At 45.0% G+C, this 18,066-nt stretch overlaps 1 long non-coding RNA gene across 1 annotated transcript; it reads left to right on the forward strand.

The window, feature by feature from the left end:
• The first annotated feature begins 7,222 nt into the window (after positions 1 to 7,222).
• On the forward strand, positions 7,223 to 10,069 carry LOC123446227. The gene is made up of 2 exons (XR_006631273.1): positions 7,223 to 7,553; positions 7,673 to 10,069. It is a non-coding gene; the product is annotated as an uncharacterized LOC123446227 (long non-coding RNA).
• The last annotated feature ends 7,997 nt before the right edge of the window (positions 10,070 to 18,066 follow it).

The raw sequence follows: 18,066 nt of genomic DNA on the forward strand, positions 1-18,066 counted from the left end.
CCAACATATCTATATTTTTTGATGTTTTCATGCTATTATCTTGTGAAACTTTGGATGTTTTGTATGCCTTTTATATATTTTTTGGGACTAACTTATTAACTCAGTGCCAAGTGCCAGTTCCTATTTTTTCCATGTTTTTGACCCCTTTCAAGGGAGATTTTGAAACGGAGTCCAAACGGAAGAAAATCCCCGAAAAGATTTTTTCTAGAACGTAAGAAGATCGGGGAGCTTGGGAGCCAAGGCAGGGGAGCCCAAGGGGCCCCACAAGCCCCCACCCCGCGGCTAGGGGGAGTCCGCGCCGTTGAGGCTTGTGGGCCCCCTGAGCGCCCCCTAACCTAGGGGTTGCACCTATACGTTCCCTAAAAATCCCAAAAAAATCAGGAGATCATCGATAGTACTTTTCCGCCGCAGCAGACTTCTGTCTCCGAAAGATCCCATCTGGGGCAAGTTCTGGTGCCCTGTCGAAGGGGGGATTCGGACACGGAGGGCTTCTTCATCAACACCATGACCTCTCCGATGATGCGTGAGTAGTTCACCATAGACCTACGGGTCCATAGCTAGTAAATAGATGGCCTCTTCTCTCTCTTGGATCTTCAATACAAAGTTCTCCATGATATTCATGGAGATCTATCGGATGTAATCTTCTTTTGCGGTGTGTTTGTCGAGATCCGATGAACTGTGGATTTATGATCAGATTATCTATAAATCTTATTTGAGTTTCTTCTGATCTCTCTTATGCATGATTTCATATCCTTGTAATTCTCTTCGAGTTGTGGGTTTTGTCTGGCCAACTAGATCTATGATTCTTGCAATGGGAGAAGTGCTTGGTTTTGGGTTCATACCGTGCGGTGACCTCACCCAGTGAAAGAAGGGGTAGCGAGGCACGCATCGTGTTGTTTCCATCAAGGGTAAAATGATGGGGTTTTCATCAATGGTTTGAGATTATTCCTCTACATCATGTCATCTTGCTTAAGGCGTTACTTTGTTCGTCATGAACTCAATACACTAGATGCATGCTGGATAGCGGTCGATGTGTGGAGTAATAGTAGTAGATGCAGAAAGTATCGGTCTACTTGTCTCGGACGTGATGCCTATATGTATGATCATTGCCTTAGATATCGTCATGACTTTGCGCGGTTCTATCAATTGCTCGATAGTAATTTGTTCACCCACCGTGATATTTGCTATTATGAGAGAAGCCTATAGTGAACACTTTGGCCCCCAGGGTCTACCCCACACCATATTTTCAGCCTTAGATCTCACTTTGCAAACAATCTTGAAGGGATTGACAACCCCTTTGAAGCGTTGGGTGCAAGCTTATTTGTGTTTGCGCAGGTACTCTGGACTTGACGAGGCCCTCCTTCTGGATCTATACCTTGGTTCTCAAACCGAGGGAAAAACTTACTGCTCCTGTGCTACATCACCCTTCCCTCTTCAAGGGAAAAACCGACGCAAACCAGAGAAGTAACAAGAAGAATTCCTAAGCGCCAAGGAATGACTTTTGTTGCCGCAACAACGTCTTAAATGCATCGAACATGAAACTTCTAATTCTTCACCAGAATCATCAAATGCTTCTATTGCTACAAATTCTTCAACTGCTCGTGTGGTATCAAATTCCTCACTTGAGGAAACCACAAATGTCACTGACGAAAATGCAGGGTTCAAGGAATTGTACGTGACAGGCATGTACAAAAGTCTCAAAGTGCATCAAACCCTTTGCGATGTGCTCAAAAAGCAGATTTTGAACAGGAACCCGAGGAAAGAAGGAATTGCCTTTGAGAGGAAATTGAATGCTAATGGATCATACTCGAAACCTGAGCAGTATCCCAAAACCTCATGGGTTGCTGCTAAAGGGCCTCCTGTTGATCCATCCAAACTACCAGGCTTTGCATGTGAATTATCCTATTCCTGAGATGAGTCATTTGACTCTAACTATAAACTTTTCAAAAATCAATCTGGCAAAGTATTTTCTCGATATGTTGGAACTAACTGCATGAATGGACCACCCCTGAGGAAACTCTGGGTCCCCAAAAGTTGCCTTGAAAATCTTCAGGTGAATGTTCTCATGACACCACCTATGAAGAATCTAAACCCCAGATCAAATTCATGAGGAGGACCGAAGTCTTCAAGAGGATCAAAATCCTCAAGTGGTCAAAACTATGCTCGTGCTCGTCCTAATGCTACCGATATGCAGGGAAATTACAATTGATATGAATATGAGCATTATTCCTCAAATCACTATGTTCATAAATCCTCAAAGAACTTCTCTGCCTATTCATTCGAGTACTCTAACACCCCTACTGTGAAGAGAAGTGCATTAGCTTCAATTCCCCCTTTCTCATATGGTGCTCGCAGGATGATTAACTCTTTACCACCCCTTCAGATGTGGGTGGTGAAGAAATTGAACTAATCACTTCTGGAGGACAGGTCTCCAGATGAAAACCATCATCTGAAGAATTTGCTGGAGACCTGAGGAAAATGCTTGATAGGACGCAAGCTAATATTGATGAAATGAAAACATTTCTCACGTCCTCAAATTACTGTTTATGGTGACATTCCTATCTGATGAAATTGATATCATATTCTTCAAGTCTGAAGCATATGAGATGGTACGCTGTACTAATTCATCTGCAGGATGACAAACCCAAGAGTACTGAGTGGGTTCTTGATAGTGGTTGCACACACCACATGACTGGTGACAAAAGCTTGCTGATGAATATGCCACTGACTCCATCACCCGTGAAGCAAATCACTTATGCTGACAAAGGTAAAAGCAAGGTATTGGGACTTGGGAAAGTGGCTATTTCCAAGGACACGCACATGGACAAAGTGATGCTTGTTGAATCCCTTGGGTTCAACCTCATGTCAGTGTCAATGCTTTGTGATCTTGATATGGTTGTTATCTTTGGAAAATATAGATGTGTTGTCATCATGGAATCTGACAGATCCAAAGTCTTCGAAGGTGTTAGAAGAGGGGATTTGTACATTGTTGATTTCTCTACAGGTCCTCAACCAGGCACATGCTTACTAGCAAAAACCACAAAAGGGTGGCTATGGAATCGAAGACTTGGTCATGCAGGCATGAGGAATTTGCAAACGCTGGCGAAGAAGAAGCATGTCATTGTCATCGAATCAGTCAAATAACTCAAGGACCACCTCTGCGGTGCTTGTAAGTCTGAAAAAATGACCAGATCCAAGCACCCCTCAAAGACTATCATGACCACTATGTTGGAAATATGCCCTAGAGGCAATAATAAAATGGTTATTATCATATTTCCTTGTTCATGATAATCGTCCATTGTTCTTTCTATAATTGTATTAACAGGAAACAGTAATACATGTGTGAATAAATAGATCACAATGTGTCCCTAGCAAGCCTCTAGTTGGCTAGCTCGTTAGTCAATAGATGATCATGGTTTCCTGATCATGGGCATTAGATGTCATTGATAACGGGATCACATCATTGGGAGAATGATGTGATGGACAAGACCCAATCCTAAGCATAACACTAGATCGTATTGTTCGTATGCTAAAGCTTTTCTAATGTCAAGTATCTTTTCCTTTGACCGTGAGATTGTGCAACTCCCGGATTCCGTAGGAGTGCTTTGGGTGTATCAAACATCACAACGTAACTGGGTGACTATAAAGGTGCACTACGGGTACCTCCAAAAGTGTCTGTTGGGTTGGTACGAATCGAGATAGGGATTTGTCACTCCGTGTGACGGACAGGTATCTCTGGGCCCACTCGGTAGAATATCATTATGAGATCAATGTGACTAAGGAGTTAGTCACACGATGACGTGCTACAGAACGAGTAAAGAGACTTACCGTAACGACATTGAACAAGGTATAGGTATACCGACGATCGAATCTCGGGCAAGTTCTATACCGACACACAAAGGGAATCGTATACGAGATTAATTGAATCCTTGACATCGTGGTTCATCCGATGAGATCATCGTGGAGAAAGTGGGAGCCACCATGGGTATCCAGACCCCGCTGATGGTTATTGACCGGAGAGGCGTCTCGGTCATGTCTGCCTGTCTCCCGAACCCGTAGGGTCTACACACTTAAGGTTCGATGACGCTAGGGTTATAGGGAATTGTTATACGAGGTTACCAAAAGTTGTTCGGAGTCTCAGATGAGATCCCGGACATCATGAGGAGCTCCGGAATGGTCCGGAGGTAAAGATTGATATATAGGATGGATGGTTTCGGATACCGGAAGTGTTTCGGGCATCACCGGTAACGTACCGGGACCACGGGGACCACCGGAGGTGGCCCGGGGGGTCCACCGAAAGGGGTCAACCACCCCGGGAGGTAAGGTGGGCCAACTGGGGAAGGCAACCAGTCCCTAGGTGGGCTGGTGCACGTCCCCACTCAGCCCAATGCGTGGGGGAGAGAAAAGGGGGGGGGCAAACCCTAAGCCAGGTGGGCCTAAGGCCCACCAGGTGGTGCGCCACCCCCTCCCCACCCTAGCCGCCGCCCCCCTTTCCCATCTGGTGGCCGCCGGCCCCTAAGGAGGGAACCCTAGGGGTGGCACAGCCCCTCCCCCTCCTCCTATAAATAGAGAGGGGTTTTGGCCCTTGGGAGACAGACTTTTGTCTCTCCCTCGGCGCAGCCCTGCCCTACTTCCTCCTCCTCTCTGCCGGTGCTTGGCGAAGCCCTGCCGGGAGACCTCGTCTCTCCATCGACACCACGCCGTTGTGCTGCTGGAGTTCTTCCCCAACCTCTCCCTCCTCCTTGCTGGATCAAGGTGCGGGTGATGTCACCGGGCTGCACGTGTGTTGAACGCGGAGGTGCCGTAGTTCGGCACTAGATCGGAATCACACCGTGATCCGAATCGCTGCGAGTACGGCTCCATCAACCGCGTTCTAGTAACGCTTCCGCTTAGCGATCTTCAAAGGTATGAAGATGATCTTACCCCTCTCTCGTTGCTGGTATCTCCATAGGAAGATCTGAATATGCGTAGGAAAATTTCGAATTTATGCTACGTTACCCAACAGTGGCATCCGAGCCAGGTTTTCTATGCGTAGATTCTATGCACGAGTAGAACACAAAAGTTGTGGGTGATGATGTGTCAATTTGCTTGCCGCTACTAGTCTTATTCTTTTCCGGCGGTATTGTGGGATGAAGCGGCTCGGACCGACTTTACACGTACGCTTACGTGAGACTGGTTCCACCGACAGACATGCACACCGTGCATAAAGGTGGCTAGCGGGTGTCTGTCTCTCCTACTCAAGTCGGATTGGATTTGATGAAAAGGGTCCTTATGAAGGGTAAATAGCTTTGGCATATCATCGTTGTGGCTGTCACGTAGGTAAGAAGGCGTTCTTGCTAGAAACCCAAATCAGCCACGTAAAACTTGCAACAACAATTAGAGGACGTCTAACTTGTTTTTGCAGGGTTTGACATGTTTTGTGATATGGCCAAAGTTGTGATGTTGCATGTATGATGTATGAGATGATCATGTTATTGTAATAGGTTTCACGACTTGCACGTCGATGAGTATGACAACCGGCTGGAGCCATAGGAGTTGTCTTAATTTATTGTATGAGATGCAACACCATGTGCTTACTACTTTTACTTCATTGCTAACGGTTAGCTATAGTAGTAGTGATAGTAGTAGTTGGCGTGACGACTTCACGGAGACACGATGATGGAGATCATGATGATGGAGATCATGGTGTCACGCCGGTGACGATGATGATCATGCGATGCCCGAAGATGGAGATCGAAAGGGCGAAGATCATAATGGCCATATCATGTCACTATATGATTGCATTGTGATGTTTATCATGTTTTACATCTTATTGCTTAGAACGATGGTAGCATAATATGATGATCCCTCTTAAAATTTCGAGAACGTATTCCCCTAAGTGTGCACCGTTGCGAAGGTTCGTTGTCTCGAAGCACCATGTGATGATCGGGTGTGATAGATTCTAACGTTCGCATACAACGGGTGTAAGCCAGATTTACACACGGGAAACACATTGGTTGACTTGACGAGCTTAGCATGTACAGACATGACCTCGAATACAAGAGACCGAAAGGTCGAGCATGAGTCGTATGGTTGAATACCATCAGCATGAAGTTGCTCACCATGGTGACTAGTCCGTCTCACGTGATGATCGGACACGGGTTAGTCAACATGGATCATGTATCACTTAGATGACTAGAGGGATGTCGATTTAAGTGGGAGTTCATACTTAATTTGATTAAATGAACTTAATTGTCATGAACTTGGTCTAAAAGTTCTCTTTATAAATATTGTAGATGGCCAACGTCAACCTCAATTTCAACGCATTCCTAGAGAAAAACAAGCTGAAAGATGATGGTAGCAACTATGCGGATTGGGTTCGCAACTTGAAGCTCATCCTTGAAGAAGCTAAAAAGGCTTATGTCCTTGATGCGCTGCTAGGTGACCCTCCCGCTCCCGCAGCAGCCCAGGACATTCTGAACGTCTGGCAAACGCGGAGTGATGACTACTCTCTAGTTAGGTTTGGAATGTTATACAGTTTAGAAACGGGGCTCCAAAGGCGTTTTGAGCAACACGGAGCATATGAGATGTTCCAGGAGCTGAAGCTAGTTTTTCAAGCTCATGCCCGTCTCGAGAGATATGAAGTCTCCGACAAGTTCTTTAGCTGTAAGATGGAGGAGAACAGTTCTGTCAGTGAGCACATGCTCAAAATGTCTGGGTTACACGGTCGTCTGACTTCACTTGGAGTCGAACTTCCGGATGATGCTATAATCGACAGAATACTCCAGTCTCTCCCACCAAGCTACAAAGGCTTTGTGCTTAACTACAACATGCAAGGGATGGAAAAGACCATTCCCGAGTTGTACTCGATGCTCAAGTCTGCACAAGTAGAAATCAAGAAAGAGCATCAAGTGTTGATGGTCAACAAGACCACTAGTTTCTCTTATAAAAGACGCTAGAGTCCTAGTCAGGAGGAAGCCATCCACGTCGCTCCCTATAGCGCTATGAATAGTGCTCGCCACCGGCCTGCCAACGCGTGTAAATTGTGTGCCCCGCCGAGGGCATTTTCGCCATTTCATGCTTGGCGTATAAAAGCCAGCTCCCAATCCACAGCACCCCACCCCTCCATCCATCCCTCGTCCGCCGTCACACTCTCTCCCCTCCCATCCCACCCTTCCTCCTCTCCTCCCATCTGCATCTCCGACCTGGGGGACCCCAGCCCAGATCCGCTCGCCGACGCGCCGCAAGACTCGCACGGCCTCGCCGCCCGCCGCCGCCGTCGGGGCTGTCGCGCGCACCGCCAGCTCGCTTCCTCTCCACCAATCCCCCGTCCTCCCCACCAACCCGAGTTGTTCCTCCCCGCCACCTCTCCTTCCCCATAAATCTTCTCCCTCCGCTGCTGCCGCCACCTCTCCTTCCCCATTCATCTTCTCCCTCCGCTGCCGCCGCCACCCCTATCTCTCCTTCTCATGCATCCTCTCTCCTTGTCACATATGATCGGACGAGATTGCTGTTGCCGATGGAAGGAGGTGGTACTCTCTGCTCGAGGTGGCAGCATCGTCGGTGATGCTAAGGTGAGCTTATCTGCATCCTTCTCCTCCTCCGCTCGTGATCTCCATCACTCTTTCTTTCTGTCCATCTATGCAATGCAAGTGTTATAGTTTTTCTTGTTTTTTTGAACAAACTCTGACAGCAAGCCTAGCAGGGGAAGAAATGGGCAAGCAAGACCAGCAGGGTAAGGAATATGGTGTGGCCTCACACGTTGGTTTGTTGCTTGCACCTGAAGAAGACACAGGCCAGCAGTCGATGGACAGCATATGGTGTTGGTTACAACAGGCTTTGAGGTAGGATGTGATTCTTATCTTTGAAGAATGCCAGGCTCGAGTTGTGAATCTGCTGCTACACATTGGCTGAGGAAAGCAACAAGCATACAAAAGATAGTAAGCAATCTCTTGACTGTGAGCCAATGAGATTTACGAACTTCATGCACTAACACTCTAAATAAGTATAGATTCAGACCTCACCATATACAGGTTCATCCTATTGCTTGCCTCGCTATTCCATGTTCATTTTTATTTTGTGCTAATGAAGTTATTGCTGGATTAATTAGAAGGAGGTGTGTTATGCCAGAGCAGGAGGCTGGAAGGGATCTAATACTATGGTGAACATTTTCTTCAATCATACCAAAATACATTAAAAAATTACCTGCAGTTGTTGTCCTGATTTACACGAGAAACTTCCACATGCAGATGGTCTGAGGTTATCTACTGATTCAAAGTTTTGCACACTATAAATGCTATTTTTTCCTAATTATTTAGGTATAGGTGCTTGATTTCTTTGGGTTTAGGACTGCTTCTGGATGCTTAATTGATCTTTGTTATGAGATTGTAGATACTGTTGTGGGGTGGGGAATGAGTGCATCTCACACTTGGTCTCGCCGGGGTTCCATTTGGCTTCACTTTGCTCCTCTTCTTCTGCAGATCCTTTGCGGGTTGAGTTATTGGTGAAATATGGATGGCTTCTCGTGTAGAACCGAGTTTACATAATTTTTTATTTTATAGATAGACATATGCTTTTATCAGGTTTGGTTATGGTATGTTCATATTATGTAGGAAGAGCATCTTCATATCAGGAACAAAAATCATGGGTGGAAGCTATTGACCATGAGGATTTACTTCAGTGACCTTCACCTGAACTATAAGTTGGATAAAATGCAGTAAAAAATATTATTGCATGCTTATCATCATGATGAACTTAGTGGTAGATCTACCTTGCAGGTCATTGTCGCGACTCAGGGGTAGATCTACTAAATTCTGAACATGTTCCATGTGAGACAAATAGCATGTTAATTTCATCTTGAAATAATCATAGCTAGGGGATGAGGTTGCTAGCTGAGTGTCATGTGCAGAGCTGGAGGAAGAAGGTGCGAGGCTTGGAACTCTCCTTCTGAAGGGCTCAGGGACAACAGTGAGGAGCATGGCCGGTGTCCAGCTCGACCTCCTCATTTTTATGTTGTCCTTGATAAGACTAACATTACATCTTATTGTTAAGATAGGGTGATTTTGAGAAGTGACGTTTCATTTACTTGTGGAATTTAGCCTAATTGCAAATTGCAAAGCTAGGGAAGCGTAGTCATCATTCAGCTTTCGAGTTATAAGAGATTTTTAGTGTTACGGTACGACTTGAAATTAATGCAGCTTGATGTATTCTGTCATAGCGGATTATTGGAGAATGTTGTAGTTGTATGTTTATACTTTACTTAAAATGAATTGTTTCATATAGTATGTCTATCTTACTTGTCTCCTACAGTATGTCCTAACTGTTAATCCACAACATGCCGCACAGGAACATGTTACATTACTAGATTACAATTATTCATGAGGGTTTATTTCCATTCTTTTCTCTCTTGGATGGAGGAGTTATTTGGCAGGCTGGCTTTGTAGTATTTCAATTCCATGAGTACTAATTTATCAGGCCTGATTTCTCATGTTATAATTTAAGCTTTGTTGCCACCCACTCAAGTTTGCTTGCTACGTTTTTGACAGTACCTCCATTAGAACCAAAGATATTTTAGTTAATTGATGTTCATAAGGTCTTGCTCATATATATTCATGTTTTATTATCAGTTTAAACTAATCTTACTTGTATGGTTTGAATGCCTAGTTTGCTCTCGCTTTTTACGCCAGGGACGCAACGGGTCATACTCTGTCGTGGATAAGATATGTTGCACATCATCTTAATGATGCTATTTTAACACAAGGGCAGATTCTACACGAAGCAAACAAGTATTATTGGGGTCTGGATGATGATATCGGCAATGGAAGCCCACCAGACACACCATCATGAAGAGTTGCTTACATGAAGTCATTTTTCATATCGGTGGCACGCGCAACCATGACTCCACGCTGATATTCATCACTACTCACTACTCATCACGGGCTAAATGATTGAAGCTATATATGGGCATTTCTACTTATGTTGCTTTCTTGATACACGCAATGTAAATTGGTTATTGAAAATTGATCGCGTGTCTTTCTTATGATGCTATGTATCAACTTCATACCTAAATATCTATTTCCTTTTGATTCAAGCGGCATCTCAATATTGTAACACACATGGTTTGAATGCTTGGTTTGCCCTAGCCCTTTGCGCCATCGGCGCAACGGGTCATCTAGTTTCAAGAAAGGCAAGGGTAAGAAGAACTTCAAGAAAGAGGCAAAGCTGTTGCCGCACTCGGTAAGCCAGATGCCGGGAAGAAGAAAAAGAATGGACCCAAGCCTGAGACTGAGTGCTTCTATTGCAAGGGAAAAGGTCACTGGAAGCGGAACTGCCCCAAATACTTAGCGGACAAGAAGGCCGGCAACGTTAAAGGTATATGTGATATACATGTTATTGATGTGTACCTTACCAGTGTTCGTAGTAGCTCCTGGGTATTTGATACCGGTGTTGTTGCTCACATTTGCAACTCAAAGCAGGAATTGCGGAATAAGCGGAGACTGGCCAAGGACGAGGTGACGATGCGCGTGGGGAATGGTTCCAAAGTCGATGTGATCGTCGTCGGCACGCTACCTCTACATCTATCGTCGGGATTAGTTTTAAACCTTAATAATTGTTATTTAGTACCATCTTTGAGCATGAATATTGTATCAGGGTCTTGCTTAATGCGAGACGGCTACTCATTTAAGCCACAAAATAATGGTTGTTCTATTTATATGAGTGATATGTTTTATGGTCATGCTCCGCTGGTGAATGGTTTATTCTTGATGAATCTCGATCGTGATGTTACGCATATTCATAGTGTGAGTACCAAAAGATGTAAAGTTGATCATGATAGTCCCACATACTTGTGGCACTGCCGCCTTGGTCATATCGGCGTTAAGCGCATGAAGAAGCTCCATACTGATCGACTATTAGAGCCTCTTGACTTTGAATCATTTGACACATGCGAACCGTGCCTCATGGGCAAGATGACTAAGACTCCATTCTCAGGAATATTGGAGAGAGCAACCGACTTATTGGAAATAATACATACTGATGTGTGTGGTCCAATGAACGTTGAAGCTCGCGGTGGCTATCGTTATGTTCTCACTCTCAACGATGATTTGAGTAGGTATGGGTATATCTACTTAATGAAGCACAAATCTGAGACGTTTGAAAAGTTCAAGGAATTTCAGAGTGAGGTTGAGAATCAACGTGACAGAAAAATTAAATGTTTGTGATCTGATCGTGGAGGAGAATATTTGAGTCACGAGTTTGGCACACACCTAAGGAAGTGTGGAATCGTTTCACAACTGACGCCGCCTGGCACACCGCAACACAACGGAGTGTCTGAACGTCGTAATCGCACTTTATTAAATATGGTACGATCTATGATGTCTCTTACCGACCAACCGCTATCATTTTGGGGATACGCATTAGAAACTACAGCATTCACTTTAAATAGGGCACCGTCTAAATCCGTTGAGACGACACCGTATGAACTATGGTTTGGCAAGAAACCTAAGTTGTCGTTTCTTAAAGTTTGGGGCTGCGATGCTTATGTGAAGAAACTTCAACCAGAAAAGCTCGAACCCAAAGCGGAGAAATGTGTATTCATAGGATACCCTACGGAAACTATTGGGTATACCTTCTATCTTAGATACGAAGGTAAAACCTTTGTTGCCAAGAACGGATCCTTTCTAGAGAAAGAGTTTCTCTCGAAAGAAGTAAGTGGGAGGAAGGTAGAACTTGATGAGGTAATTACACCCCCTCTCGAACAGGATAGTAGCGCAGCGCGGAAAGTTGTTCCTGTGGCGCCTACACCAACTGAAGAGGAAGTTAATGATGATGATCATGAAGCTTTGGATCAAGTTACTACTAAACCGCGAAGGTCCACAAGGGCACGCTCCGCACCAGAGTGGTACGGCAACCCTGTGATGGAAATCATGTTGTTAGACAACGGTGAACCTTCGAACTATGAAGAAGCAATGGCGGGCCCGGATTCCAACAAATGGCTTGAGGCTATGAAATCTGAGATAGGATCCATGTATGAGAACAAAGTATGGACTTTGGTGGACTTGCCCGATGACCGGCGAGCCATAGAAAATAAATGGATCTTCAAGAAGAAGACTGATGCAAACGGTAATGTAACCGTTTACAAAGCTCGACTTGTCGCAAAGGGTTTTCGAAAAATTCAAGGAGTTGACTACGAAGAGACTTTCTCTCCCGTAGCGAAGCTGAAATCAGTCGGAATCATGTTAGCAATTGCCGCCTTTTATGATTATGAAATTTGACAAATGGACGTCAAAACAACGTTCCTTAACGGGAACCTTAAGGAAGAGTTGTATATGATACAACCAGAAGGTTTTGTCGACCCTAAGGGTGCTAACAAAGTGTGCAAGCTCCAGCGCTCCATCTATGGGCTGGTGCAAGCATCTCGGAGTTGGAACATTCGCATTAATGAGGTGATTAAAGCGTTTGGGTTCATACAGGTTTACGGAGAAGCCTGTCTGTACAAGAAAGTGAGTGGGAGCTCTGTAGCTTTCCTCATACTGTATGTGGATGACATATTATTGATGGGGAATAATATAGAGATGTTGGAGAGCATAAAGGCCTATTTGAACAAAAGTTTTTCAATGAAGGACCTTGGAGAAGCTGCATACATATTAGGCATCAAGATCTATAGAGATAGATCAAGACGCCTCATAGGTCTTTCGCAAAGTACATACCTTGACAAGATATTGAAGAAGTTCAATATGGAAAACTCAAAGAAAGGGTTCTTGCCAGTTTTGCAAGGTGTGAGATTGAGTAAGACTCAGTCGCCGACCACGGCAGCAGATAGAGAGAAGATGAGTTATGTCCCCTACGCATCAGCCATGGGATCTCTAATGTATGCCATGCTGTGTACCAGACCTGATATAAACCTTGCCATAAGCTTGGTAGGGAGGTACCAAAGTGATCCCGGTATGGAACACTGGACAACGGTCAAGAATATCCTTATGTACCTGAAAAGGACTAAGGAAATGTTTCTCGTTTATGGAGGTGACGAAGAGCTCGTCGTAAAGGGTTACATCGACGCTAGCTTCGACACAGATCCGGATGACTCGAAGTCACAGACCGGATACGTATATGTGTTGAATGGTGGGGCAATGAGCTGGTGCAGAAGCAAGCAAGAAGTCGTGGCAGCATCTACATGTGAAGCGGAGTACATAGCTGCTTGAGAAGCAGCTCATGAAGGAATTTGGATGAAGGAGCTCATCACTGACCTTGGAGTGGTTCCAAGCGCGTCGGGTCCAATGACACTCTTCTGTGATAACACTGGGGCCATTGCCATAGCCAAGGAGCCCAGATTTCACCGGAAAACGAAGCACATCAAACGCCGCTACAACTCCATCCAGCACCATGTGCAGAGTGGAGTGATAGATATTCGTAAAGTACACACGGATCTGAATATTGCAGACCCGTTGACTAAACCTCTTCCACGAGCAAAACATGATCAACACCATAATGCTATGGGTGTTCGACACATCACAATGTAACTAGATTATTGACTCTAGTGCAAGTGGGAGACTGTTGGAAATATGCCCTAGAGGCAATAATAAAATGGTTATTATCATATTTCCTTGTTCATGATAATCGTCTATTGTTCATGCTATAATTGTATTAACAGGAAACAGTAATACATGTGTGAATAAATAGATCACAATGTGTCCCTAGCAATCCTCTAGTAGGCTAGCTCGTTAGTCAATAGATGATCATGGTTTCCTAATCATGGGCATTAGATGTCATTGATAACGGGATCACATCATTGGGAGAATGATGTGATGGACAAGACCCAATCCTAAGCATAGCACTAGATCGTATTGTTCGTATGCTAAAGCTTTTCTAATGTCAAGTATCTTTTCCTTCGACCCTGAGATTGTGCAACTCCCGGAAACCATAGGAGTGCTTTGGGTGTATCAAACGTGACAACGTAACTGGGTGACTATAAAGGTGCACGACGGGTACCTCCGAAAGTGTCTATTGGGTTGGTACGAATCGAGATCGGGATTTGTCACTCCGTGTGCCGGAGAGATATCTCTGGGCCCACTCGGTAGAACATCATCATGAGCTCAATGTGACCAAGGAGTTAGTCACACGATGACGTGCTACGGAACGAGTAAAGAGACTTACATGTAACGAGATTGAACAAGGTATAGGTATACCGACGATCCAATATCGGGCAAGTTCTATACCGACAGACAAAGGGAATCGTATACGGGATTAATTGAATCCTTGACATCGTGGTTCATCCGATGAGATGTGGGCGCCACCATGGGTATCCAGACCACGCTGATGGTTATTGGCCGGAGATGCGTCTCGGTCATGTCTGGTTGTCTCCCGAACCCGTAGGGTCTACACACTTAAGTTTCGATGACGCTAGGGTTATAGGGAATTGTTATATGAGGTTACCTAAAGTTGTTCGGAGTCCCGGATGAGATCCCGGACGTCACCAGGAGCTCCGTAATGGTCCGGAGGTAAGGATTGATATATAGGACGGATGGTTTCGGATACCGGAAGTGTTTCGGGCATCACCGGTAACGTACCGGGACCACCGGGACCACCAGAGGTGGCCCTGGGGGTCCACCGAAAGGGGGCAATGACCCCGGGAGGTAAGGTGGGCCAAGTGGTGAAGGGAACCAGCCCCTAGGTGGGCTGGTGCGCCTCCCCACTCAGCCCAATGCGTGAGGGAGAGAAAAGGGGGGGCAAACCCTAAGCCAGGTGGGCCTAAGGCCCACGAGGTGCTGCGCCACCCCCTCCCCACCCTAGCCGCCGCCCCCCTTTCCCATCTGGTGGCCGCCGGCCCCTTGGGAGGGAACCCTAGGGGTGGCGCAGCCCCTCCCCCTCTTCCTATGAATAGAGAGGGGTTTTGGCCCTTGGGAGACAGACTTTTGCCTCTCCCTCGGCGCAGCCCTGCCTACTTCCTCCTCCTCTCTGCCGGTGCTTGGCGAAGCCCTGTCGGGATACCTCGTCTCTCCATCGACACCACGCCGTCGTGCTGCTGGAGTTCTTCCCCAACCTCTCCCTCCTCCTTGCTGGATCAAGGTGTAGGAGACGTCACCGGGCTGCACGTGTGTTGAACGCGGAGGTGCCGTAGTTCGGCACTAGATCGGAATCACACCGCGATCCGAATCACTGCGAGTACAGCTCCATCAACCGCATTCTAGTAGAGCTTCCGCTTAGTGATCTTCAAAGGTATGAAGATGCTCTTACCCCTCTCTTGTTGCTGGTCTCTCCATAGGAAGATCTGAATATGCGTAGGAAAATTTCGAATTTATGCTACGTTACCCAACACACTATTCGTCCATTTGAATTGCTTCACATGGATCTATTTAGACCTACTCATTATGCCACTCTAACAAATTCAGCATCTCTATACGGCTTTGGCATAGTTGATGATCATTCCAGATACACTTGGGTGCACATCATTCTGTATAAAACTGAAGTGCAGGAAGTCTTCAAACGATTTTCCTCTAGGGCCTCGACGAACTTCGGCGTCAAGATCAAACACATCAGGAGTGATAATGGAACAGGATTCAAAAACACTGGTCTTGATGATTATCTTGATGAACTTGGTATTACTCACGAATTGTCTGCTCCTTATACTCCTCAACAGAATGGCGTCGTCGAAAGAAAGAACACGACTCTGGTTGAAATGGCATGGACCATGCTTGAAGAATATCAGACTCCTCGTCGTTTCTGGCCTGAAGCAATTAACACTGCTTGCCATATCATCAACAGGGTATATCTTCACAAATTCCTCAAGAAAACCTCATATGAACTCCTCACTGACAAGAAACCCAATGTAAGTTATTTCAAAGTCTTCGGTGCAAAATTCTGGATTAGAGATCCTCACCACAGCTCAATATTTGCACCTAAGGCACATGAGGGTTTTATGCTTGGTTACGGAAAGGACTTGCAGACCTAGAGAGTCTTCAACACCTATCACAACAAGGTTGTTGAAACTGTAGATGTGCGGTTCGATGAAACTAATGGCTCACAAAGAGATTAATTGCCTCCTGATCGAGATAAGTTATCTCCTAAGGAAGCAATAAAGCTCAAAGCTACTGAAGACATTGTTCCTACTGAGGAAATTGCTGAAGAAATAACTCCCAATACTGATGAAAATCAAGAAGATGCTCATGATGAAATTGGTCCAGAACAAATTCCTCAGCCCAAACGAAATCCTCAACCAGCTCATCTGAGGATTGCAAATGAAGTAGAACTTGACAAAATCCTTGATGACATCAACGCGCCAGGTCCTCACACTCGCTCAAAAGCTTCACACTTAGTTAACTTTTGTGGGCATTCTTTTTTGTCTCAATCACAGAACCTTCAAAAGTTGCTGAGGCTTTCATGGAACCTGAGCGGATTCAAGCCATGCAAGACAAACTTCTTCAATTCAAGCTAAATGACATGTGGGAGCTCGTCAAACGACCAGATCCTCGCAAGCACAATATCATCGGCACCAACTGGATTTTCCGAAACAAGCAAGATGAGGATGGTCAAGTGGTGAGGAATAAGGCAGGACTTGTAGCCCAAGGCTACACACAGGTTGAAGGTATTGATTTCAATGAAACTTTTGCACCTGTTGCCAGACTTGAAGCTATTCAAATACTACTTGCTCATGCTAATCATCATAACGTTACCTTATATCAAATGGATGTGAAAAGTGCATTCCTCAATGGTAAGCTTGAGGAAGAAGTATATGTTGCTCAGCCCCTAGGTTTTGAGGATCCGAAGAATCCAGACAAAGTCTTTAGACTCAAAAAGTCTCTCTATGACCAAAAGCAAGCCCCTCGGGCGTGGTACGATACGTTGAAGGAATTCCTCATGAAGAAAGGCTTCAAACCTGGTACACTCGATCCAATTCTTTTCACAAAATCCTATGACAATGAACTATTTGTGTGCCAAATATATGTCGATGACATCATATTTGGTTGTACTGACAAACGTTACAGTGATGAATTTGCTTACTTGATGAGTGAAGAATATCAGATGTCTATGATGGGGGAGCTGAAATTCTTCTTAGGTCTTCAAATTCGTCAACAACGCAATGGCATCTTCATATCACAGGAGAAATACCTCAAGGATGTTCTGAGGAAATTCAACATGCATGAATGCAAAGGCGCCAAGACTCCTATGCCTACCAACGGCCACCTCTGCACTGACGAAAATGGTAAGGAATTCGATCAACACGTATATCGCTCAATGTTTGGCTCTTTACTGTATTTATGTGCATCTAGGCCAGATATAATACTTATCGCTTGCATGTGTGCATGTTTTCAAGCAAACCCGAAGGAATCACACCATAAGGCTGTGAAGCATATTCTTCGATACTTAGCTCACACACCAACACTAGGATTATGGTACCCCAAGGACTCAAATCTTCATCTTGTGGGATATTCTAATTCTGACTATGCTGGTGACCATGTGGATCGCAAGTCAACTTCTGGCACTTTTCATTTCCTCGAAAGATCATTAGTGTGCTGGTCCTCAAAGAAGCAGAACTGCATTTCTCTCTCCACTCCCGAAGCTGAGTACATTGCTGCTGGATCATGTTGTGCTCAATTGCTATGGATGAAGCAAACCCTCACAGACTACGACATCAACATGAAGAATGTGCCTCTCTATGGTGACAATGAGAGTGCAATCAAGATTGCATACAAGCCAATACAACACTCGAAGACTAAGCACATCCAGATTCGTCATCATTTTCTTCGGGACCATGTCCTCAAGGGCAATATCATCATCGACCATGTGAAAACTGAGATCAACTAGCTGATATCTTCACTAAGCCCTTGGATGAGAAAAGTTTTTGCAAGTTGCGGTGTGAGCTAAATATCTTAGAATCTTCAAATGTTTTATAAAATCATGCACACATCCTAACACTTATGCAAAATTGATGACTTAGATGTGCAACACACGAAGAATCGATTTTCTTCAACCAATGAAGAATATCACTCTTAGTGTGAGGAAATTAATGAAGAATTTAGTTCTCAGGGCCCTACGACAATTATATGTTGCGCCTGAAATCATCATTCTTATACGATGGGTCACGCCACCACC

This window comes from Hordeum vulgare, chromosome 4H, assembly GCF_904849725.1.
Source record: "Hordeum vulgare subsp. vulgare chromosome 4H, MorexV3_pseudomolecules_assembly, whole genome shotgun sequence".
In the NCBI taxonomy this organism is placed as follows: domain Eukaryota; kingdom Viridiplantae; phylum Streptophyta; class Magnoliopsida; order Poales; family Poaceae; genus Hordeum; species Hordeum vulgare.